This window comes from Ursus arctos, unplaced genomic scaffold, assembly GCF_023065955.2.
Source record: "Ursus arctos isolate Adak ecotype North America unplaced genomic scaffold, UrsArc2.0 scaffold_2, whole genome shotgun sequence".
In the NCBI taxonomy this organism is placed as follows: domain Eukaryota; kingdom Metazoa; phylum Chordata; class Mammalia; order Carnivora; family Ursidae; genus Ursus; species Ursus arctos.
Genome location: NW_026622874.1, coordinates 87,049,844 through 87,075,933, shown reverse-complemented (window position 1 = coordinate 87,075,933; position 26,090 = coordinate 87,049,844). Strand labels below are relative to the sequence as shown.

The 26,090-nt window shown below is 49.4% G+C and overlaps 1 protein-coding gene and 1 long non-coding RNA gene across 4 annotated transcripts in view; one reads left to right on the top strand and one right to left on the bottom strand.

The window, feature by feature from the left end:
* Nucleotides 1-7,399, bottom strand: part of SBK1 (SH3 domain binding kinase 1) — a 49,324-nt gene extending 41,925 nt beyond the window's left edge. The window contains exon 1 of the mRNA XM_044390106.3: nucleotides 6,598-7,399. The gene's annotated coding sequence lies outside the window, so the exon portion shown is untranslated. The remainder of the gene's footprint in view (nucleotides 1-6,597) is intronic.
* On the top strand, nucleotides 5,749-24,341 carry LOC113267618 (uncharacterized). Of its 3 annotated transcripts, none has more exons than XR_008960461.1 (4): nucleotides 5,749-5,770; nucleotides 22,116-22,251; nucleotides 22,587-22,740; nucleotides 24,046-24,341. It is a non-coding gene; the product is annotated as an uncharacterized LOC113267618 (long non-coding RNA). The 3 variants fall into 3 exon arrangements; XR_008960460.1 differs by lacking the exon at nucleotides 5,749-5,770 and adding an exon at nucleotides 6,311-6,519 and having other exon boundaries at nucleotides 22,590-22,740; XR_007191269.2 differs by lacking the exons at nucleotides 5,749-5,770; nucleotides 24,046-24,341 and adding an exon at nucleotides 6,311-6,519 and having other exon boundaries at nucleotides 22,587-22,857.
* The last annotated feature ends 1,749 nt before the right edge of the window (nucleotides 24,342-26,090 follow it).

The window sequence follows — 26,090 nt, the reverse complement described above, 5'->3', positions numbered from 1 at the left end:
CGTAGTTTGCTGATCTCTGTTCTAACTTTTTTTTTTTTTTTAAGATTTTATTTATTTGACGGAGAGAGAGAGCACAAGCAGGGGGAGGAGCAGAGGGAGAGGGAGAAGCAGGCTCCCCACCGAGCAGACATGGGACTCGATCCCAGGACCCCGGGATCATGCTGCCCCCGAAGGCAGCTGCTTAACCGACTGAGCCACCCAGGTGCCCCCTTGTTCTAACTCTTTTAAATACATTTTTCATTTCTGGATGATATTCTTAATTTCTAAGAACTTTTTTTGTTTTGTTCATTTTCAGAGTGTTTTTGTCTTTCCAAATAGCATCTAGCGTTTGTTTCATAGTTGCGATGTATTTTCCTAAATTTCAGAATATAGTCATCATCGTTCTGTTTTTAGGGTTTCTTTCCCTTGGTATTCTGTTTCCTCCAGATTCTGTTTTTCTGTTTGTTTTTGTTCTGCTTCTTATATTACAGGTTTTTCTCCGATGTTGGCAGTCCCTGGCTCAGGCTTAAAAGATTTGAAAAGCTGATAGAAGGGTGGCTGCCTGTGCGTGTGTGTTGGGGCTGGTATGGATCAGGGCGTGAAGAGACCTGCAGATGTGTTCCCTGCCATGACCACGTTCTAGGTCGCGATTGAGGTGTGGGTTACACAGGTGTATACATTTGTTAAAACCCATTAAACCGGCCACTTACACCCTTTCCATTCCACTCTAATTATGCCTTGATTAAAGACTATAAAAATACAATTTATAAAAACAAGCTGATGAGTAGCCCTGTGTTGGGGCGGGGGCTGGCTGGCTTGGGGGTTCAATCTAGAGAATTCTGGCTGGGCTGTTTCACTGGGAAATCCCCGATGACAACCTACATAGGTATTCTTTTCTTGGCCCATCAAACTCTAAGATAAAGGACAGAACTAACACAGACATGAAAACGGCAGTGTGGAGAAAACAAAAATTTGTAGGGAGAAGACAATAGAGAACAAACAGCAAACCAAAGGACAACGCTAACAAAATACTCATCGTTAATCTATCCGGGGACTGAAGGGCGTGAAGTCTGGGGTGTCCTGCCTGGAAAGGTGAGTCCTGACCTCACTGTGGTGGGAGCCCCGAGGGGGAAGAAGGTCTCAGATGATGGTGAGTAGGGAGCAGGGCCTCCCACATTCAGCTGTGGACTTCAACTAATCCTTCTAGTTGCGTGTAGAGCGGCCCCCTCATTGTGCTGTTGGAGACCCTGTGTTTTATCCTCTCTGGAGAATAAACCTTCAGCCTTTGTCCGGGAGGGGGAGGGGCCCAGCTGCGCCAAGCGCTGGGGAAGGAAATCTGAGGATTAAGGCCTTCTTACGCCCATCCTCCTGTTTTTGGGCCCCAGCTCTACTCCCTTTTCCAGGGAGGACTTAGCCCCCTAACGCTGGAGACTTTGGGGGTTTTGTGCGGTTAATCGTGGAGCTCCTCGCTTTTCTCACTCCCAGTTTGGGGCTGGCTTCAGATGCACCGTCATCGGGCTGGGAAATCACTTACCACGGACTCGTCTGCCTTCCAGATTCAACAGTTTGTTGTTGTTGTCTCCTGGCAATGTATCAGTTCCTGCTGATTCATACTGTCGTGGGCAGAATAATGCCCCCCACCCCCAATGTCTGTGTCCTAATCCCTAGAACCTGTGAGTCTGTTACCTTACCTGGCACAAAGGGACGTTGCCAATGTGATTAAGGGTAAGGACCTTGACGTGGGGAGAAGGTCCTGGATTATTCAGGTGAGCCCAATCTAATCACTTGAAGCATAAAAAGCAGAAAGCCTTTCTTTCCCAGCTGTGATCAGAGAGCCTCTACCATGCTACCTGCTGGTGGGGCGAGGGGGGGGGAGAGGGAGCCACAAGCCAAGGAGTGCAGGTGCCCTCCGGAAAAGGGTGCCTCGGAAAAGACTGGGAAATGCATTCTCTCCTAGAACTTCCAGAAAGTTCTTCCAGAAAGAGCTTCCTAGGGCAGCCTTGTCGACACCTTGGTTTTAGCCCGGTGGGACCTGTGTTGGACTTCTGACATACGGTCTGTAAGATAGTACACTGGTCTGGTCTTAAGCAACCAAGTTGCAGTCATCCGTCAGGGCAGCAAACACAGCCTCAAATGCATACCTTAAAGCATCCGCTCGCTTCCTTCCAGTGGGGTTTTAGAGAAGTTAAATGTGTGTGTTCAATCCACCATCCTAACCAGCCAGCTCCGCTCACACCTGCTTTTGTCTCCACTCCTTTATGAAACGTCTCTTCTCAAAGTCACTTTTGATCTCTAGGTCGCTAAATCTGTTCTCTCTTCCCTTGATTGTTTGGAATCTTTGAGGCCAGTTGTCCGCTCTCCCTTCTCCTGGAGACGCTCTTGGTTGCCGGAACGGCACACACACGGCTTCCGATGCCCACCTTTCTGCTGATGTCTCTGACAGTCTATCACCAGCCAAGAGTTCCCCTTTGAGCCCCAGACTTTCAGGATCAAGCCCTCACTTGACATCGTTGCTTGGGCAGTTCATGTGCTTTTTCCAGTTGGAAACATCCGTGGCAGAATTCTTGGGTTTCTCACCGTGCTTTCCCTCCCCTGGGCCTTCCCGTCATTCATGTGCCTCTCCCACACAGAAACCTCAGATTCATTCTCCATTCCCTTCTTCCTTTAGCCCATCATCAGATTCTGTCTCCTAAATCTACCTAGGAGGCACCTGCTTCCCTGTCTCCAAGGCCCACCTTGGTCCAGGCCACCACCAAGGCCCCTCCACTTCACACTTGACCTCCACTCGTCCTATGTCCACGCTGGAAATAGGAATTTAGCCTATTCCTCACCTCATGCTACTCTCCCCACCATGTGCTCTGCACAAGCCATGCTGGCCTGATATTTCCCCACACTCCTCAAACTCTCGTCTGCCCCTGGGCCTTTGCACGTCTGTGCTTCGGGCCTGGGATGCTCCTACCCCCACTCTGCCCAGCTCCTTCTCATTCTTTAGCTCTCAGATGAAATATCTCTACCTCCCCTATTCACCTTATGCACAGGGGGTGTATTCCCCACTATCCCTCTGGTTATTTCCTTAACAATGGGTTTCAATCATATTTATTTGTTTACTTATTTTTTTAAAAGATTTTATTTATTTGTGTGACAGAGAGACAGCCAGCGAGAGAGGGAACACAGCAGGGGAGTGGGAGAGGAAGAAGCAGGCTCCCAGCGGAGGAGCCCGATGTGGGACTCGATCCCGGAATGCCGGGATCATGCCCTGAGCCGAAGGCAGACGCTTAACGACTGCGCTACCCAGGCGCCCCTGTTTACTTATGTTTTGTTCGGCTCCCGCATTGACTATAAGCCCAATGCACACACAGATGGTATTTTCACCTTCCAGTCTCTAGTGAACTATGTGGAATGAATGAATGAACGAACAGACAGACACACTGGGCACCTGTTAGGTTTCGGGTGCTTTCATATATTTCAAATATTTCATTTTTAAAGCCCTACAAGGTTGTCACAGCTGGACTACATTTCCCAGGGTTTTGGGTTTTGGTTTTTTGTTTTTTTTTTCCATTTAGCCGTTCTAGCCAATAAGTGCGGGCCGAGGTAAAGTAGGCCACTTCCAGCTTTGGCTCATAAAACCTCACATGTAATTCCTGTGTTCTTTCTTCTCTGTCTGCCAGTGGTTGCAGAGAACCCAGTAGTGGATCTTGACACCCTGGGTGACAACCGCGTCACAAGGTGGGAGGAGCCTGGGTCCCCGAAAGGCCGAGCGGGGAACAGTCTCCCTGACACCCCTACCCCTCTAGAACTTTGCAGAGGCAGGACATAGGCTCTGTGTCAAGCCACGGTGATTTCCAGGCTTATTGGTTCCGACAGCTGGCCTCGCCTTAATTAAGACGTCAAAGTGCCAGAGGTAGGTGGCTGGGAAGCAGCGCTGTGGGGGACGCGTTTGCTGACAAGCCTTCATCTGATGCAGATGTATTCTCGGCAGGGCGGTTTCTCGCATCATCTCCCAACAGAAGCCCGGGGCTTCTGCGCTCACACCTCTGTCACAGCACGTTGCCTGCGTGCAATCGGTCCTGTGTGTGTGCCGTCTTGTCCTCACTAGGCTGTGAGCTCACCCAGGGAAAAGTGCCGGTGTCGCGGGCATCCTCGTGGCCTTGGCACCCCAGAGATCTCAGGGAAAGCGTGTTGAATTTACAAATGGGGGACCTGGTCGCCTGCACCCCTTGTTGCCTCTCTGTCCCTAAGTGCCTGAGAAAATCCACCTCTTTAATTTTACAGAGGCCCAAAGAGGGTTGCAGAGAAGCAGGAGGCTATAGAATCAGCAGGACTCAGGGCTACTAAGTATGGCAGTGGCTACTGGGAGTGAGTCCCGGTGCCTTCCAGGGGCTGGAGAAGGGCTTGAGAGGGGCACCTCTCATGGGTGGGGGGCACCTTCCCTAAGCCCTTAAGGGGACCCCACCAAACGTCACTGCCCACTGCCCCTCCCACAGTAGGAAAGAAAGATTCCAGAGCCTTCCCTCCCACCCGCCCCAGCCTGCAGCCTGAATGTCCACATCACTCAGTATTTTTAGCTTCACCACCTGGCACCTGTGGTCACTGTCTGCCCAGCCTGGGGGTGTCCCCTCTCTGGGCCTTAAAGGGCCAGCGCCCACCAGCTGGAAAGAAGCCCTTCAGGTCACTATATCCCCAGGGCAGGAGATAGAGGGGCATCCCCCATGGTGGGGGGGGGGGGAGGAGGGGAGGAGGGGAGGAGGAGAGGCAGAGGGAGAAGCAGGCTGCCCGCTGAGCAGGGAGCCCGACTCTCGGCTCGATCCCAGGACCTCAGGGATCACAACCTGAGCGGAAGGCAGACGCTTAACGGACGGAGCCACCCAGGTGCCCCCGGAGTGTGTATTTTTTGACGATTCACTCAGATGATTCTGGTATTCTATATCCCCATGCCATTTTCACTCAGGCAACAAGCATTTTGAGCCCTAACTATGAAAATAATGCTTCTCTCAGGAGCTCATTGCTTTGGGACTTACGGAGAGTTGCACTGAGTCTCCTGCTTTGTTCACTCCACCACTGATGGATTAAGTCCTTGGCTCGGCAGTCAAGGCCCCTGGGACCTGGCCCCCCTGGACCCCACCAGCCTCATCTCCCCCCATCCTCCTACAATTTCTTTCTCACACCACCGCACCCTTGCACCTGCTGTTCCCACTCCCTGTGATTGCTCCTTCCTCAACATCGCTCACCACCTGGGGTGGGGGACCCGGACAGTAAGACAGACGTGGCAGCTCTCCTAGGGCCCCTGCAGGCACAAGTGGTCCGTCTTGCTGTCCGACTCCCTGAGCACAGTGCACCCATGCTCGTCAGCGTGCCCCTCATTCTGCCAAACTGATCTGTTTGCTTGTCTGTCTCTCCTGGCAGGCTGTGACCCTGTGAAGGCGAGGGCCCTGGCGCTCTGGGGGGGCTCAGTCACTCCTGAGTATTGAACTGACAACCACGGCAGGGGTATCTCCCCATTCCATAGATGAGGAGACAGAGGCCCACAGAGGGAAATTTACAGCCTGGGGGTCCAACAGAGAAATTCAGGGAGGAACCTGGTCCAGGCTATAGGAGCCCACAGCCCCCCACCCTCCTGAAAGGTGTCTGGAAGGGGCACCCGGGTCAGCCCTCAGCCTGCCCTTTCCCTCACCCAGCGTAGTGCTGACTCAGGCAGTGATGGAGGCGTGGGAGGGCTGGGCTAGAGCAGAGGTGACCCCTGTGTCCCCTGCAGACTTTCCATCCATTCCCGGAGCCTGTGGTCACAGCTTGGGTAATGCACTTGGCTGGAGCTTGGGTTTCCCTGCAGGTGGGGGTGGGGAGAGCTGGCAAAAGGGACAATGGCCCCTGGGGCCTGAACCCTCACCCGGGCATAATGCATAAACCCTCACCTACGTAGGTACGTAGAACTTACACCCACTCCCACGAACATGTATGCACATTCACAATCACCCCCCTCAAATGCTCAATCACACAGCCACACAAACCTTCATTCCCACCCCGTCGCTGCTTTCTCACTTTTACACACACACACACACACACACACACACACACACAAGCACATATACATGCAGACGTTTTCCACCGAGTAATTCAACAAAGACTGAACATTATTAGGTGTCAGTGCAGTGTGGGGAGGAAAGGTGGCTCTCAGCTCAGGGTGGGGCAGGGGCTTCCTGGAGGGCTTCCTGGAGGAGGAGATTTTATCGCTGAGTCTGGATGGACAGGAACCAGGGAAAGGGCAGTCAAGGCAGTTTCACTGGGGGTGAATATAGGGGAGCAGAGCACAAGGAGGTGGGTGGGGTTGGCCCAATCACGCAGGCCTTGAATGCCCAGCCGAGGGCCGACTTCATCCCGTGGGAGTGGAGGGCCATGGAGGGCTCTGTGCGGGGTGGGCCTGAGCACAATGGGAGAGGACAGGAAAGGCACCGTGGGACCAGAATGGGGGAGCCAGGGAGGAGGCTGCGGCTCCGGTGCCGGCCAGGTGTCCGAGAGTCTGACTCGGGGAGGCGTCAGTGAGTGGTAAGTGGTGGACAGACGGAGAAGGTCCCCGGGTCTGAGCCCTATGCCCTCACCCTGCCCACCCCCCCGGGCACTGACCTCTGCAGTGGAACCTCTTCCAGCAGCTCCTCGTCCTCCTCCCTGTGGAAGCACACGAAGCAGAAGGCTGGCACATCTTCTGCTCCACAGCCCAGAGGCCAGGCTGGAGGCAGCTCGAGGACAGGGCAGGGGTGGCTGGTGGGGGCCTCGGCAGCATCGTCCCCAGCCTGGGCAGGGGTGCCCGAGCCAGAGCGCTCCAGGGTCAGCAGCCGGTTGGCCTCGGGGCCCCGCGCCTGCCCACCTGCCACCTGTGCCTTCTCGCTCAGGTTCCCCGTCGCCTCGGCGGTAGAAGAGCCCGGGGCTCTGTCTGATGGGGGCTCCTGTCCTGACCCACAGCGCTGGGCCTCAGGGAGTGGCTTCTGGGGAGCCGCCGGGACTCAGAGGTCGCTGGCTGGTAGACAAAGGTCCAGCAGGGCCCCTCGCTGCCCCTCGTGGAAACCTAGGCCCCCTGGCTGCCCACTCTGCTGTTGCCCGTCAGAGTCGGGACCGGGAGGGCAGGCTCGCAGATGCCCTGTCCGTCTGTCCATCTGTCTGTCCAGACGTCTGCTCCTCCCTGTCCAGCCAGCACGGCGGGCGGCAGGGGCGGTTTCCCTAAGAAAGTTTGTTCTGCCCGCCCGGGGTGGGTGACATGGGTGGCCTCCAGAAGAGAGGATCAGGACCCGAAGCTCAAAGGTGGGTGGAGGGCAGGTGAAGCTGGCACCGCGCCCACGCTGTCCCCCAAGAAAAGTTCGGGCCCTTGGAGTCCTGGCTCTGGCTCTGGCTGGAGCTCGCTCCCTCGGCTGCCTGCTCCCTCCGACTCCAGTGGCTGCTCTGGCAGACCGCTTGGCTGTGGGTATTAATAGCTCTACATTCACGCTGAGAAGCCTGGAGGTTAACTCCTTCCCTGCCAGAGCTGGCAAGGCCGGCGGGCCAGGCAGCGGCCACAGGGAGCAGAGGGAAGGGCGGCGCCGTAGGTCCGCCCCCACCTGAGCCTGCCTGCCTCTGACGCACGCTGAGATGCCCCCTTCTGCCCAGGAGTCTCTGTGCAGCACTGGGCGTTGGGATCGTGGTCGCAGTGCCTGGGCCAACTCAACCCTCCAGAGGCACCTCCAGGGAGCCAGGCAGGACTGAGGGGCTCAGAACGGCACCCCTGCGATGGACAGGGCTCTGAGCTCCAGGGAGCATCTCCAGGACTCCTCCACTCACACGTCCACCCCTCCGCCCACTGGATCCTCCCACCGGATTCCCTGAACAGACAGCGTTGCTGACTTTGGGTCCAGTTCCCTCACTGGCTTCCTTTAGGACGCCCCCCCACCCAGGACCCAGAGATGGATTACATGCAGTCGTACATCCTGTTGAGGAGTGGGGGGAATAGGGTGGAAGTAAGGGAATCCGGATAGAATTTGCTCGCTTGAGAAATGTTGGAAGCATCTATGTGCCAGGCACTGTGCTGGGAGCTGGGCACCAGCAACGGAGAGGGCAGACACTCTTCCTGCCTTGGTGGGGGCTTGCATGTCACGGCGGGAGGCCAGTGGGGCCCCAGCTCATCTACACGGGGCCAGTGTAGGCAGGTGCAGCCTTCGTACAGTGGCGTGGAGTATCCATTACAGGCTGGGTTTCAGCCCCACTCATCTCCCTTGCAACTTAGAGCATACACAGCCTTTACAGTGGCCCTGGAAACACCAATCAACGGAGGAAACATGACTTCTGAGTGTGAAAAGGGCTATGAAAAGATAGAGCAGGGAGATGTGAGAGAGGCTGAAGATGGGGAGGTGGTTTGATAGGGTGCTCAGGGAAGACCTCCAGGGGAGGTGACCTTGGAGCTGCCACCAGCAGGAGGAGGCGGCCGAATGATCTGGAGAGAGACTGTCCAGGAAGATGGATCAGTAGATGCAAGGGCCCAGAGTCAAGAACTAGCCGGCTTGTCTGAGGAAGACAGGGAGGACTGGAGGAGCAGGTCTTTAAGCTGGGTCTTAAGGAGCGCGCAGAGATTTTCCAGGGGCTCCTGAGCAGAGAGAGTGAGTAGATGCAGGACGGATGGTGAGGTGCAGGACAGGCAGACGGAGGTGACGTGGTCAGGGCTGTAGCAGGTAGTCATCGCGGGGCGCCTTTCCCGGGGCTCTGAGGCCGAAGGATGGATGGGAGGAGGATAGGACAGGAACTTGGGTCAGCTGAGGGGCTGAGGAGGCGGACGAGGGCGGAGAAGCTTGGAAGGAAACATCTATATTTGTTGAACTGAATTCCACTGGCTGGAAGGACAGATCTGCACCTCCTTGGCCAAGAGAAGGTGGGGGCTGGGGACACAGCCCCACGCAGGGCAGCCTGGCAGATGGTGAGTGGGGGGCCGATATCCAGCCCTACCACTGCTCTGCCAAGCTTTGTGTCTTTAGTGCTGTGACAGCGTGGGGGTGCGTGTGTGTCGGGAGGGGGTCACCTTTTGCTCATTGGTCAGCCTGAAGAGTGCCTTCTTAACATCAGTCCACTTAGAGGGGTGCCTTTTTTGAATTGGTCTGTCCAAAGAGGGTGACTGATTTCTGATTTGTGCAAAGGTGCCCCTTCGGCTGGGCTGGAAGGGGGGTTGGTCTGGGGCCCCAGGTTCTAGTGTGGGCTCTGCTACAGTCCTGCTGTATGCTTTGGGTCAGTCCCTGTCCCTCTCAGGAACCACAAACCTATAGACGTAGCTAGAAGCCTGCTAAGCCAACCCCAACACTCCACAGAGGAGGGAATGAGCTCAGAAAGGGGCAGACTCCCCTGGGGTCGCAGAATGACTCACAGCAGAGCCGAGCACCTGGACTCTTGTTTCAGTGCTCTGTCTTCCCTGCTCCTTGTCTGCCTGGGCTGCTTGCCTTGGAGACTTGGTGTTTCCTTGAGGAGAGGAGAGGAAACGAGAGGAGACAGGAGGGAGCGTGGAGATTCAGGGAGGAGGAGGAGGAGGGAAGGCCAGGCCAGGCCAGGCTATGGCTCCCTGGGGTGGGAGTCAGAAGGGGTCAGGGTGTCCCAAGCCTCAGGGCGCCCCTTCCCCCCTCCCCTGGGCCCCATGGGTTGTCATTTGTGGATGTTAATTATTCATGATGCTGGTGCTTTGCCTGGTTTTAATGCACTCTGATGGCGTTCTCTAGCTAATGGGGAAAATCAATAGTTTTTAATTCTCAGTGGCTGTGAAGCTCTGTCTGTCTCCTGTTTGGGTGACTGGGCCTGGCTCTTGGGCTTGGGGGTGGGGTTGAAGGCTCAGACCAAGTTCATAGGGGTCTGAGACCCCACTTTTCTCCTATCCCTACCCTCTTCTGATTCCAGCCGGGGAGGAACGACTGGGGACACCAGGCAGCTCTAACTCTGCCCCAAGCATCTTGGAGGGTCTGAGTCCTTCAATCTCAGCCATTCACTCCCTGCTCCAAGAGGGATGGTCCCTATGCCAGACCCATGGGCCAAAACATGCCAAAAGAGGCAACCCCACCAGCTTGTGGGTGCTGGAGTTAGGCCTGCAGTCCTTGGTTCCTGTATTTGCAGCCTGCGGGAGACTTTCCCTGCTTAGAACTCAGGGCCAGCCCCAGTCAAACCCCTGGGCTCAGGCCAGGCTCACAGACCTGCCCAGGGCCTGGGGGAAATCTGGTCCAGGCCTCACATCCCCGAAGAGACTTCCATGTAAGCTCCTGATAGGATTTCTATGTGCAGTCATATATTCAGACATGACAATTTCCCTGATGGGACTGAGGACTGGGGACATTCATGGGACAGTAAGAGCATGTCCTGGTGTCCCATCTCAGACCACATCCTCCCCACAGCATCCCATGGGGTGCCCTGAGTCAATATCCTTGATGAATCCTGTAATTATCTTGTGAACGGAACAACTATATTGCACTGTATTTGGGTGTGTGTTAAAAGTGTTTATTAGGCAAGTGTAAACATTTAAGACACCCTTCGGTCTTCATAAGGCTGCTTTTGGCATTTCTTAATGTTTCCAGAACACAATGAGCCTCCAGAAAAGGAACACAGGCCTTTCCCAAGGGACCCAGGGCCCAGGCCTGGCTAGTTGGAAATAATCAGGCCACGGGCAGGGGCCGTCTGCTGGGTTCCTAGCCTAGTGCCATGGCCCTCTGGAACCCAGGGATCAGGATGTGGAGAACGGTGACTGCCAGGCCTCACCCAGGCCCCAACCTAGCCCCAGAGGGTGTTCCCTGACATCCCCTTATTTTCCATTTAAGTCTCAGGTGTACAGAACTCTAATAAGAGAGTTACTCCATCCCTTTAGTTCGTGACACATTGCTGTTCTTGGTCCAGGCAGGGCCCCTCCCAGTTTTTGTTCATTTCCCTATTCCCTTTCAGCCCCACGGATGGTAGACGGGCAAAAGCTGCTGAGGTTTACTCCAAATACCCACCTTGTGGGCTCTCGGGACAATTTCGTGAGTCAGAGCATATGCAGTAACTGGTCAGGAGAAGTTCCATCTCCCAGGCTGGCCCTCTCTCCCAGGCCTCTCCGAAGCTTGGACAAAACATCTTCCCTTTGGCACACTGAGCATGGCTGTTTTTCAAAGTCCTTCACTCAAGACCTGCATGATCACTGCAATGAAGCTCCCAGTCTGGTGAAGACGCAAATATGAGCACCACTAAGCTCCCATTTCAATTTCAAGTTCAAGTTCAGTAGTCGCCGGGAGCAGGCTCTAGGCCAGGCCACGCGCTGGGCAGTGCACATGGGGACCCAGACAGGCCCAGAGAGGAAAGAATCCCACCTGCGGGGGAGTCTCTGCCCAGTGGGGGTGGGTAGACAATGGCTCTTCTCTCTCTTAATTAGGGTACAGCTAAGCCATTGTAACAAAGAGGCCCCACATTACAGCGGCTCCAACAAATCTTCTGATAAGGTAATTAGGAGCATATGCCAAAGTTTTATTTCAAGTTTGCCATGAGGAAAGAGGCTTATGACCAACTTAGTTCAAAGAGTCCTTTCCCTTTTATAGGGAAGAGAATGGTTAAGTATTCATTGTTGGACACAAGAAAATAGAATGTCTGATTCTGGATCATTAGTGGCACTGACTGGCTGACAGCTGAGTGGATGGGAACTCACTTCCTAGAAGAGGTCTTACCTGAATTAAAGTTTATGAGGATGTTGTTCAAGCATTCTGTCGAGAATGCCAGTGTCTTCCCAGAGGAGCATGTGAATTACATCACAGGGGGAAAGTTTGGTGTCAATCCAGGTCTGGTCCAAGTTTATCACGAGGTGGAATTTTATTTCTCTTCAGGTAGGTGATCCTCTTGGCTGAAGCTGACTTGTGAACACCCTATTCACGTTTTAGTCCTCAAGAGGGAGGAAAGATGGAGTGAGTGGCGTTCCTCACATCTACTCATATGGTCAGCAGAAGTGGCGTTCCTCACATCTACTCATATGGTCAGCAAGTATTTAGTCCACCAGCTTGAAAGGAGACTGGGAAATTCAGCCTCTATCAGCACGGCAATATGCATAGCCAAAAACTGGGTCAGGGGTGGAGTATTACTAAAAGGAATAAGGGAGATTAGGATACAATGAGCAGTCACGAAGTCCTAATTTATAGCTGAGGAACTAAACGCTCCTCTCTGCTTCCTGCCACAAACTCTGTTTACCAGTCTATTTCTTGGTCATTTTAATTGAGGAAATATATGGAATCTATATTGGACCAAGAGGACAGAGGCTCCAAGATTTAGAGTATATGATGTGTTTGAATCTATCAAGAAGAGATTTTCAGCTTTGTCAGGGGAGTTTGAGAATGCATTAATAAAGGTGAAATGAAAAAATAAAGCAATTATTAACTCCAGGGAAAACAAAAAGTTGCACAATGAGGGAAATGTAATCATAGCATACGATATGGCTGAGCTGTGAATATTATCTACGAAGGCATGATAATATAAATACTAAAAAATTATTTTACCCAAAAAGTGTATATAACTATATTGGGAGGATGAGGACAGGATGCTTGTGTGTGGGAGAGGCTGGGGTGACGGTGTAAGAGAACTAAATTTTCATTTTCTATGTTAGGAAGTAAGATCAAAAGCAGAAAAATCAAGAAATAGGTGTATTGGCATGTTGTTTAGAATCTTGCCATTTAAAGAATGATCCATGGACCAGCAGCATCAGCATCACCTGGAACTTGTTAGAAATGCAAGATGTTGGAACCCACCATAGACCTGCTGAATCAGAACCTGTATTTTAACAAGATCCCGGGTGATTCACGTGCTCCTTAAAGTTTGAGAAACGCTGACTTAGAAAGAGAATAGCAAACAGAAGGAACAGCTTAAAGAGTTGAATTGGTTGCCTTTCGGAGAAGATCTGCAGTACAAAGAGATGAGGTAGGGGACTGCCAACTTTTTATATAAGCCCTGTAGCTTTATTTGAGTTTTAAACAATGTGGAAGATCTATGATGCTGAAAAAAAGTAAATCATGCTCATGATTTAAAATCCCAACGATACAAAATGGAATGCAAAGTCTTCCTCCTACTGGAGACCCACAGGCTTCCCTTTTGCCTTGTCAACCATTTCTACAGTATCCATTCAGAACTTTTCTTTGCATATCCACCCAATGTGCATATGATTATCTTGTTTACTTTTTATGGATAAGAGCACATGCAATGTACTGTTTTGCATCCTGCTATTTTTTACTCCCCAATATCTTGGAGATTGTTCCAAATAAGTGCATATAGATTTGCTTAATTTGTTTATAGGTTGGTTTTATAGGCAATTACAGGATGCCTAGTATTGTAATTTATTTAACTGCTCCCCTACTGATGGGAAATTAGGTTGTTTCCAGGCTTCCTCTGTTCCAGACAATGCCTCAATAAGCATTTTGTAACCACAATATAGTGGAGAGATAAGGAAATGGGCGCTGGGCATAGCATGCCTGGGACTGGAAACCCACGGCTGCTGTGAAGGCTAGTTATTTCATCCTTATGTGCCTCAGTTTCCGTGAAATGGGAATAAAAACAGTACTAACCTCTAAGGTGGTTGGGAGGAATTTGTTCAACAAATATCTGTTGAGCATCTATTACGTGCCAGGCACTGATGGAGACACGAAGAATTCAGTAATGAACAAAACATCAAAATCCCTGCCCGTGTGGAGTTTATATTCCAGTGGTGGGAGACAGATAATAAGCAAGATAAATTAATAAAATATATGATCATGAGTGCTAAGGAAGTGAAGCAAGGAAGAGGGATGGAGTGGGAGGTTTGTAATTTTAGATAGGGTGGTCACAGATGGCCTCACTGATACAGTGACACGTGAGTGACAGAGAGCTGGAAGGAGACAAGCGGTGAGTCATGTGAATACTGGAGGGAACACGCTCCCGGCAAAGGATCAGGGATGGGGAACTCGCTCCTTCCCAAGACAGCGGCTGGCAATGGGAAAGGCCCCTTGCCTTCCACCCTTGAGCCCTAAGTCTGTCTTGGGGAGTCACACAAAATAGAACCCCTCCCCTGCATACAGCAGCCAGCGAGAGAGCTGATGCCACGTGGTCCTGTGATATGCTGGGTGGATCCCTGGCACCCTTGAAGCCTGGATCCTTCTTCCGGAGTGGCATGTGGCTGGGAGGGGAACCAGAGAGTGAGGGGCTGGGAATGCTATCTCTGAGTCAATACCCCTGTGTGGGCTCCGCTTTGCAAAGGTAAGTTTCACAGTCCGGGTGAGCTGTGTGTGGATCTCAGATCTGGGACAGTAGCCCCTTTAGGACTTGTTGATCTCTCCTTCTGAACCCAAGTAGGATCAGTTCTAGAATTTCTCTGTAGACATCTTTGGGAAGGCAATCTGACCGAAAGAGGAAGGGGAAGAGGAGTTTGTTTTGAGGCAACAATGGAGAGCAGGGGTACTGTTGAATTTAGAATATGCTTATTTGGGACTTGTCGGGGATCTGATGAAGTGGTAGGGAGCTAAAGCCCCTCAAGCCACCCCTTAGCTTCACCATAGCTTCAAGATCCTAGCAGCAGGGGCAGGAAGGTCCTTCTCGTTCTCCAGCCTCAAAGTCTGTCTCTAGCGCCCCCTATGGGCAGAGTTTACACAGAGCGCTGACCCAGAAGAAAGCTGGTTTGCAGAACCCTGCCCTCTGCATTGCAGAGTGAGTGTAAAGAGGTAGGTTTGAGCTTAATATCTGGCTTGAGGGCGTTTCAAATTAGTGAGGAAAAGATGGGCTACTCTATTTTCTTTCTTTTTCTTTTTTTCTCTATTTTATTTGAAAAAGATAAATCCAGATCCTTACTCACTGGATACTTCACTCTTTAAAGCATAGGAAACACCAGATAGATCAAGATTTTCAAAATTAAAACTAAAACTATAAAAGAATTAGGACAAAATATGAAGGAGTTAAAAAAAGTCTCGATAGGAAAGTGTCTTGCTGGTGAGAAACCAAGTTCAGAAATTATAAATTTGACTATAAAAATGTTAAAATTTCTACACAGTAAAAACTACTGCAAACAAAATAAACACAAATGGCCAACGATTTTTATTTATTTTTATTATTTTTTAAAGATTTTGTTTATTTATTTGAGAGGGAGAGAGAGAGTGTGTGTGAGTGAGAGTGCAAGGGCAGGGGGAGGGACAAGCAGATTCCCTGCTGAGCAGGGAGCCTGGATGGATGCAGGGCTCGATCCCAGGACACTGGGATCACGACCTGAGCAAGAGGCAAACGCTTAGCCGACAGAGCTACCCAGGCGCCCCAACAAGTGGCCAACTATTTTTAAAGCATGCAATCCAAACGACGGATAAGGGCTAGTAGTAACCTTACTACAAAATTAGCTCTTATAAATCAGAAAGAGATGGCCCACGAACTCCATGGGACAAACAGCAAAGATAGAGAACTGGCCGCTCCAAGATAAATACGAAATGCAAACGAGTATGTGGGGAAATATACTCAGCTTGTCTTGTTCCTCGAGGGTCTTTGCACTTCCTGGTCTTTTATCTGGAACACTCTCGCCCCAGGTCGCAACACAGCTTGCCACTCAATTCCTTCAGGTCTGTGTCACTCAAGTGTCACCGTATCAAGTGACACTAAGGGCTCTAAGTGACCAGGGGCCTGAATTATAAGCTATCTCAGGTGGAAAGTCCCCTGTACTGTCTTCAGGGGCAGGGATCCTCTCTGCTGCTATGAGATAAGACTGGGGGGGTACCAGGCCATGCCAGCAGGTGAAGGGTTTTGATTTGATCCTAAGAGCAAGTGGAGGCCAATGTGGAGTTTGAAAAGTTCCCTGTGGCTGATGGGGGGCAGAGCGGTGGTGGAGAACCCACACAGATGACACGGTGGTCCAGGGTAAAGGTGATGGTGACTTGGAGAGGACTGGTGGTAGTGACAACGGGGAGAAGTGAATGAATTAGAGAGATATTTAGAGGGTACATCTCAGGACTTGGTGAGGCTTGATGAAGTGGAAGGCTTTAAGGATGATGTCCCAGCATCTGGCTCGCATTTTTAGACTGATGGTTTTACCGGTCACTGAGGGTGGTACGGGGGACCAAGAAGGCAAGCCTGGCCTGATGGGAGCCATGGACCTTGGAAACATCTGGGTGGCACTGTGGAGCAAGAAGTTAGTGCTACAAAAAAGCTCCAAGGTGAGGTTTGGACAGACAGCGATTAAAGCCAAGGCCGTGTGTGATGTCAACTAGGGTCAGTGTGGAGTGAGAGGAACCCAGGCTTGAGGAACCCCAACACTGGATTGCCACATGGGGGAGGGACTGGAAGAGGGGAAGCCAGCATCACACAAGTCAGCTTTTTAAAAAGGAGGAAGGGAGAGTCCGTCAACACGCTGAATGCTATAAGGGGTCAAGGTACATGAAAACTTAGAAAAAGTCCACCGGATTGGACGCCAGAGAAACTCTTAATGCCAGGATTCTCAACGGCACTGTTGACATTTGGGCTGGATGATTCTGTGTTGTGGGGCCTGTCCTGGGCCTTGGAGGGTGTTTAGAAGATCCTGACCTTTACTCTCTAGATGCTGGTAGCACCCCCCCCCCCCCCCCCGCCGTGACAACGAAAATTGTTTCCAACATTGCCTGCTGTCCCCTGGAGGGCGAAATCACACCCGGTTGAGAACTCCTGCCTTGGCAGTGTTTTGGGTAGGCGTGCAAATGGAGGCAGTGACATTAGACAGATGTTTCTAGGAGTTTGCTTGTGGAGTAGAGATGAGAAATAGGATAGTAACTGGAGAGGACAAAGGAGAGAACTTTGAAAATGTGTAAATAATGGGGATGCCTGGCTGCCTCGGTCAGAAGAACGTGCGACTCCAGATCTCGGGGTCGTGGGTTCGAGCCTCACGTTGGGTGTAGAGATTACGTAAATTAATAAAAACTTAAAAAAAGAGAGAAAATGTATAAATGATGATGAAATGTCAACTTTTTGGATTTTTTGGCCTCTCTTCAGTAAGTGAAAAATAGCGTCTTGGTATGGTTTTGATGTGCATTTCATTTCCCTTATTACGAGGGAACTTGGCAGCTTTTCATAGGTCTGGGGAAATTATTCTGTAGAGACTGTTTTATATTTTTAATCCATTTTTCTATTGGTTCATTGGTCTTTTTATTATTGATTTTTAAGGGTTGCATGTATGAAGCAGGAGAGTTCTTCGTCTGTGATTTGAGTTATGAGTATTTTTCCCTAGTTTGTCATTTTTCTTCTGACTCTAGGGAGCCGAAAGAGACATGGGCATGTGTGTGCATTCTGAGGGGTTTTGCATATTTGTACAATTCTTGTGATTGACAGTATGTCACTATCAAAATTACAGGTGCATTTATCCTTGACTCAGCAGTCTTGCTTCTGGGGATTTATGCTATGGAGCTACTTGGCGTGGATAAAAATGTGTGTGTGTGTGTGTGTGTGTGTGTGTGTGAGTGTGAGTGTGTGTGTTGGTTGGTCATTGTTGCTGTTGACTTTTTTCTCACAAGACTGGAAATAGCCCAATAGGGCGCAGATTAAATAAACCATGGTAGATGCATAAATGGAATATTTTGCTGCTATAAAAAATGAAGAAAGTTTCTATGTACTGTAATGGAAAGATCGCTAGGATATACCGTTAAGTGGAAAAAAAAAAAAGGCAATGGGAGGAAGTGTGTATTTGGTGTGCCATCCTTTGTGTAAGTCATGGGGGAAATGAGAAATATGAAAATATTTCTGTCTTTGCTTATATTTGCATAAAAAACACTGGGGAAAACAGTAAAATGTGGTTCCACCAGGGGTTGGGGTATGGGGAGGGTGGGGAACAGGGATGGCAAATGTAACTTCATTTTTGTTTTTAGGGTTTTTTTTTTTAACTGGTGAATTACCTTTAAAATTTAATGGAATGGGTGCAGTTGAAAGGGGTTGAAGATATAGAAGAGAGACGTTTTCAAGAAGGTGGGAGAGGGTGGGATTCCAGGCCCTGGTATAAAGGTAGGGATTTGCCTCAGTTTCTCCATCTGTAAAATGAGGGTTCTCCGTAACCATGAAAGGCATCTAGAATGGACCTTTGTCAGACATAACTCTTGTCTCTTCTCTGAAGCCCAGGGCAAGCTGGCCGCAGGGACAGGCCTTGTCTTCAACTCCTTTAAGGGCATCATGGGAGGATGGTCGGTGGTCATTGGAGGGCCTGAGCCAGTACTAGCCTCCTGGCAGGAGAGGGAGGGAGGCCAGGAGAGAGGCTGCGGGCCCGCAGCCAGCGCTTTGTCAGTCTGCCCACACCCTTCTCCAGCTACACCAAGCCCACGATGGGGACAGATTGGCCCTAAATTTAGCTGAAAAGCAGCCCCAGAGGGAGTTGTTGAGAAGCAATGTGAACAGCACCCTCGGCCTGTTAAGCCCCTTGCTTCACAAGAGAGGAAACTGAGTCACAGCAAGGGCAGGAGTGTGATTTACGCAGAGCTGTATCACAAGGTAGGCCTGGCTCCGGTGAGCAAGTGTGTGTGCGGGCTGAGTGGCGTCCCCTCCTACAGTGCGTGTGCTGAGGGCCTGGCCCCTGCAGCTAGGTGCGTGACCGTCTTTGGAGATGCAGCCTTTAAAGAGGTGATGAAGGGAAGAATGAAGTCATTTGGGTGGGCCCTGATCCAGTACGACTGGTGTCCTTTGAAGAAGAGGAGACTGGGACACAGAGACACAGAGGGAAGACCTTGTGAAGATAGGGAGAAGATGGCCGCCTACGCGCCACAGAGGGAGGCTTGCTAACACCTTACTCTCGGGTTTCTAGCCTCCAGAATCGTGAGAAAATACGTTTCTGTTCTTTAAGCCACGCGGCCTGTGGCATTTTGTTTGATATAGTGCGTCTCCCATTCACGTCAAATACATCCGGAGCTGGCAGGCCACGTCACAGAGACTTAGGCCCCACTTTCTCTCCCACTTTCTGTTTTCAAGGTCACCTCTTGGACCAAGATGGCTGCTGGAGCTGCCTATGCCAGGTAGCAACAAGGAGGAAGGGACAAAGAGCACGTGCCTCCCTTTGTTTGTTTGTTTGATATTTATTTATTTGAGAAAGAGAGAGAGAACGAGTGGGAGGAGGGCTCCGGAGAGGAAGAAAGAGAATCTTAAGCAGACGTCAGGTGCAGTGCAGAGCCTGACTCGGTTCAATCTCATGACCCTGAGACCATGACCTGAGCCAAAATCATGAGTCAGATGCTTAACTGACTTGAGCCTCCAGGCTCTGCAGGTCCCTCCCTTTCAAGGCGACTTCCTATAAATCCCACAGAGCGGTTTTGTAACATCTTTCTGGCTACCGCGTAGTCACGATCACACCTTGCTGCAAGGGAGTCTGGGAAATGTGTTCTGCAAAAAGTAAGAGTTTATTCCTAATTGACGAGGGGAGAATGGATGCTGGGGGAGGCGACCAGCCATCTCTGTCACGGACTGTCACCTCAGTCCACATACCCAAGGGTGCATGAATAGCCTTCTCTACATTTTTTGTAATTCACTATCATTTCTATTGGAGGCCAAGATGGCTCTTGCACCTTTCTGTGTGAATGTGTCTAATTCCTGGGTGGCTTTTGAAGTGCCTAGCTATGGTGGGCAGTGTCGGTCCTGAAGTCCATGCAGGGGTGCCCAAGACCTCCATTCTTAGCCATCTATCCCTGACCATCAGCTCACACAGGCCACTTAGTTTCTGTCTGTGCAGCTACGCTGGCCTCTCCTGGACCGTCGCCAAGGCTAGGGGATCATTCCGCTGCTCTCATGCCCCCTGGGAACCAAGGTACTCTGGGAAGCATGTTTTCCATCTGCTCTTAGACTTCTCAAACCTTTCTTTGGAGTCTTGCTGCCTCCCCCACAAGAAGTAGGGTTCAGGGCCTGGCCTTCAGAGACTTCCCAAACCCTCTCTTTTTTCATTACATCTCTTCTTTCTCTTTTTCCCTATGCCCCAGGGAAATATTCCTGATCTGAAGGTGGCAAACCCTATTTTTGGCTTTTATGTTTCTCTGATAAGGACTTAAAGTATTGAGACATAAAAGCCAGACTCATGGCTTTTTCTGTTTCTCACTTTTTCACAACCCTCTCTTGAGGTGACAAGCACAGCTTTTAGCTTGATGGCAGGGAAGAAAAAAATATCAGGAAATTGAAAAGAACAGAGGTTGATGTCCCCAAATTATTATTCTACCATATTTACAATAAAATTTCCTGTGGTTGATGCTGTTTGGTATTCCTCACTCCTTCTCTCGTTCTACTGTCACTGTAGTCTAGTAAACTAGACTGTCTCCTTTTCTAGCTGCTCTAGCACCTTAGGGAAGCTGTATTTCTCAGTTCTGATCAGTAAGATGGGAGCAGAAGGCTGCTCAAGGTTTATAGGAAGGCTTTTTATTTATCCAAAAAAAAAGGGGGGGCAGGTGTGGCTGGCACATTCTCTTTCCCTCTACTTCTTACTTAGAATGTGAACACAATGTCTGGAGCTGCAGCAGCCAGATTGCCACCATGAGGGCAAGGCTAAGAAAATCATAGAGATTCCATAACACCATTGAGCAGCTGAGTCTACACAGTGTCTTATCACTTATTTACTATTATGCAAAAAAAAGTCCTAATTTTTAAGTCTTTGCTACTTGTTGCTGAAGCATTCCTAATGTATATACTATCATTGTATTTAAATTAGCACAAGTGGGTTTTTGTTTGTTGTCACACATGTTGCCTAAACAGTGGTGGCCTCTTGAATTCTGGGCCATGTGGATGCAAGACAGTTCCTAACCATCCTCCAGCCTGTTCTGCCCAGGCCCAGCCACCAGTTCTGTCCCAGTGGTTCCCATGCCAGGCTCTATTTGTCAAAATGAGTCATGTAGATAAGATAACGTTGCTCAGGGGAACTGAACAGAATATCTTGCTCCTTCAAGCAGGCTGGAGGATGGGGATAGCTCACCAACTATTGTCAACCTTGGGACCTACCACATCTTTGTGGCTCCCTTTTGTCCAACAGAGGCCTCCATTCACTGGATGTTTGAAGAAAATCCTGTCTACTAAAGGTTTTTTTTTTTTTTTAGATTTTTTTATTTATTTATTTGACAGAGATAGACAGCCAGTGAGAGAGGGAACACAAGCAGGGGGAGTGGGAGAGGAAGAAGCAGCCTCCCAGCTGAGGAGCCCGATGTGGGACTCCATCCCAGAACGCTGGGATCACGCCCTGAGCCAAAGGCAGACGCCTAACGACTGCGCTACCCAGGCACCCCTACTAAAGGTTTCTACAGGATGTGTCCTGATACGTTGGGCAGGTTCTTGACTGCTTCAAAAGGAGGTGTCAGGCTGAGGTCTCCCTTTATGTGGGGAAAAGTCATTTTGCTAGTCTCTTCCTTCTGCATCCTTCCTCACCAGAGGTCATCAAGATCTGGAAATAGAGGATACAGACACTTACCATCCAGGACTTCAAATTAGATTCCACCCAGCTTAAAAGTGATGGCTCAACTAAAGTTAACCTAGAATAAGTCATAGGATCCTTCCCAGAACAATTTAGGAAGAAAATCATTCTTTCCATTAGACTTATTCCTGAGAGGATAAGAGTCTGGTACAGCAAGGGGCGAGAGCTTGGCCAAGAACAAAGGATCAACTAAAAGACAGTGAGATCAAATTCCAAGGCCCTGGTAGGAGTCCCTGGATCAATCTATGCCTGAAGGCCACTTCTACCCAGACTTTTAATATATATGAATCAGAACATATACCTGTTTTGTTAGATCCAATTTGAAAACTTTTCTCTCATACAAACTAAAACAGTTTTGAGAATTTCAGTCCATGACAAATAGTGTGGCAGGTGAGCAGTTAGGCTGACACCTAAAGCCCACATTGCCTGCTGTTGAATCCAGTGCAGCATGCTGATTGACCAGAGCCTGAATCCTAAAATGTCCCTGGGAGAATTTGTGTGCATATATCTTCTCTTGATGTTTGAGCTCTGCCTTGTCTCTGAGGATTTCCCAGACCATTGGGTTCAACCCGGAGTGCATTTCTCTGCTCTCCACATTTGACTGTGCAATGCGTTTGGCATGGAAGTGTGTTCTTGTCCTGAGCTGGTCTTTAAATCTTGGCAAACGTGGGCTGCTCTTCAACTTTTCTCTTTTGATGTAAACTCCTCCAGGCCAAGGGCTGGCTCTTATCCATTTCATTTTCCCACACAGCTCAGCGCTCAACACACGGATGGAACATTTTGGTGGCAGCATGGAACAATGGAACAATGGCCCTGAATCCTGGCTTGGCCACTTACTAGCTGGGTGACCTTCAGCAAGTCACTTACCTATTCTGAGCCTCATGAAGGTGATTATGAAGACTACACAATATCACGTGTCATTCATTTGTTCATTCAGTATTTATGGAGCTGGCACTCTGTGTAGGCAGGGGGTTAGGGGCTGAAAGTAAAATGGCAAGTGTAACACTCAAGATATACTTTGGTTGGTGGTAAGCAGTAGCAGCAAACCCTGTTTGTATTTTCATTCTGACAGGTAGACCTCATTTCTTGGCTTCCTTTGCAGTTAGGTGGGGCCATGTGAATACGTTCTGGCCAATGGAATTTGGGGAGAAACTGATATATGACCTTTCTTCCCCTCAAGAACTTCTGGGGCAATCCTCCACATTCTCTTCTTGTTTGCCAGCAGGTGCAGAAGACCTGATGACTCCAGGGACCCGAAGGGAGTGTTGAGACCCAAGATGGAAAGGGCCTGGGACCCTGAATGACTTGCCAACCCTCCATGATTGTGACATGAACAAGAAATAAACTTCGACCATGTTAAGCTACTGAGATTTTAGGTTGTTACCGCAGCAGAGTGTACCCTGACGTCAACTGTGTCCAACTTAAGCAAAAGTGAATTTCTTGGAAGGAAATGGGCTGTTCATGGGGTCAATAGGAACCTTAAAAGTGGGTGGGCAGCTTCAGAGGCTAGGAAGGAGGACTTGGCCCCTAGAGTGGACACACATCTGGAAGTCCAAACATTTCTTTTTGTCCCAATATTTAAATTCCTGGGAGGGAGGTCCATCTGGTCTACTTTGGGCCAAATGTTCCTCCCGTAGGCTAGAGGAGAGAAAACTTTTGATTTCAACCCCCTACTTACTGTATTTAATGAGAGGAGGAAAACCTTAGAAGGGGATCCAGGGGGTGATGGATGCTGGGGAGGCTGAATGCAAGTGCTCCCCTCAACGAACACATTCCCTTTCCTCTTAGAACTCCAGCTACAGGGAGGTGCAGTGCAGACTAATCATGTCCTCCCACAGTGCAGCGCAATGACTGGGGTGACCTCTGTGATGGACAAATATAGGCCACCCAGATTTGGGTAAAGAGGTTAAGGAGAGCTTCCCAGAGGAAGTGATATTTGATCTTGGGCTGGAAGTCTGGTAGAAATCTACTATGTAAAGGGAAAGGGAGTGGCAAACGAGTGAACAAATATAAAGGTTAGGAGTTACCACAAGAAATGTGAATTTCTCTTTTCTTCCTTCTCACTGAGCATGCAGGACCTGGAATCAAGGAAAACGCCCTTCTCGATTTTCAGTCATCTCAAAATGGAAAAAGGGAGGTTCCTTCATACAGATTTTTTTTTAAGTAATCTCTACACCCAACATGGGGCTTGAACTCACGACCCCCAAGATCAAGAGTTGCACGCTCTACCAACTGAGCCAGACAGGTGCCCCTCAGATGATACAGTTTTATACCTGGAAAACCTAAGTGAATCTGCCAGGAAAGTAAAACAAAATAAAACAAAACAATAAAAATACTCGGTTGGCTGGGTCCAAAATTTAACGAAGGAAATCAATCGCTTCCCTATTTTTACTAACAACAAGCACTTAGAAGAGATAATGGAAGTGGTGACCCCCATCTACGATAGTGGCACAAAAGGTAAAAGACCCAAAAACAAACTTCATAAGAAATGCACAAAATCTATATGAAGGAGGGACATCTGGCCGGCTCAGTTGGAAGAGTTTGCAACCCTTGATCTCGGGGTCGTGAGTTCGAGCCCCACATTGGGCGTAGAGATTACTTAAAAAAAATCTGTATGAAGGAAACTTTAAAATGCTAGTGAATGATACAAAAGAACACTGAATTTATTTATCTTTTTCTAGGCTTTGTCTGGAGCCCGGAAGCAGCTACTCAGGTCCTTCTCCTGGTCTCCTTGTGTCCTCGTGCTGACGGGGACCCTGGGTTTGCTGTCTTCTTAGTGTCACCTTACTGGACTTGGTGCTGCTCTGGCTGTCCTGGTCAGTTGTGGGCACTTCTTTTGTATCATGCATCATGTTCTGGCAACAGGTCTGGCGTCTTTCTGGGAACGAAATCACCTTACTCTGTGCCTGGTTTGGGTTTGGCTTCTCCGGTCTCAAACAACAGCTTGGATTCCTACCTCACGCCATACACCAAAATAAATTCTGTGTAGATCAAAGATTTACCTGTGCTTTTTATTAAAGGTATAAAAGTACTGGAAGAGAGTGTGGGTAAATTCCTTTAAACATTGCCATAGAATCATCCTTATTAAGTATGACTCAAAATTCAGAAGCTATTAAAGATTGATTAATTCAACTATAAAAAAATCAAAACATCTTCATTGAAAAGCAAAGCCATAAGCAAAGTCAAAAGACAAACATCTGGGGAAAATATTTGCAAGACAATATCACAAAGGGTTAACCTCCCTATTGCATAAAGAATTCTTAGAAATGTGGCCAAAGAACCCAATGACTCAAGAGCAAAGAGGAGCAAAGTACAAAAACGGACAGTTCACAAAAAAAATCACGATGTCAGGGCACCTGAGTGGATCAGTCAGTTAAGTATCTGACTTCAGCTCAGGTCATAATCTCTGGGTCCTAGGATCGAGCCCTGTGTTGGGCTCCCCACTCAGCGGGGAGTATGCTTGTCCCTCTCCCTCTTCCTCTGCCTCTTCCCCTGCTTGTGCTCTCTCTCTCAAATAAATAAATAAAATCTTCAAAAAAAAAAGAAAAAAAGAAAAAAATTGTGATGTCACTTCTTAGATCTGCAAAAAACCAGGAGATTGACAGTATATTCTATTGGCCAGTCTGTGTGGAAATAGATACTGTCTGTGTAGCTGGTAAGAGTGGACAACTCCTATCGAGGGTGATTCAGGAAAATCCATCGAATCACAAAGGCATTTACCCTTTGACGTAGTAATTCTACTTTTGTGAATTTCTCCTACAGATACACCTGCACATTTATGTGTATGCATAAAATTATTTTTTACAGCATTGGTTTTGTTAACAGAAGAATAGAAACCACATTATCTTGGTCACATGCTTACCCCTGACACCAAGGAGTGGGGTCAGCCCCACCCAAACTTCAAAAACTGAGTATAAAGGAAAGGTGGTCCTTCATAGCAAAACTGGTTATCAGAAGGGACATGAAAAAAAAAAAAACCCCAGATATATACCCTTCTTGTTTCATGTGATGGAGACAACTTTGTTTATCGAATGCTCCAGAGCAAACATAGGTGACACAGCACTTGGGTGTGGTCAAGTAACCAGCAGTGGTGGGTCAACTACCTTCTACCGATGGTGGGTTCCATTAATGTGAGGGCCCTTCGCGCTGCCCATGATGAGTGTGAATATACAAATATGGGCTAGCATCACGGGCAATGTTGAGGTGCCTCTCTGCGTACTAGTGAGGAGAGAAACTTGAGATTTGGAATGAAATTCTGGAGGGAAGAAAGATAAAGTAGACAGCCAGCCATTATGAGGGGTGAGGGGGCTAAAGCAAAAATAATCTAGTAGCAGTCTGGCGGATGAAGGATTGCAGAAAATCTCAGAAAATGGGAACGAAGGCTTTAGATCATTTGCTACGGAATATGTGATATAAGTCCTTCCTTCTGCGTCCTTATGAAATCTTCAGTAAAGATGGGTCCCTATTGCTTTGGTGCAGGGTTTCTCTGTTGAGGGCAATACTGCCTCCAGGAGCACTGGAAACATGTGGGCTTGGTTTTACTTGTCCTAATGGCCGCTGGGGGTTGGGGGCATCGTCCTTACTGACTTGGTGACCAGGACCACGTCACTTGGTGAGATGTCTCTCGCACAAGGCCAGTCGTACCCCCACTGGAAACACTGCTTTGGTGTGAGTGGATTGTTATGGGGAACTTAAAGGTGTTCAGAGTTTTGTGGATCCGGGTTGA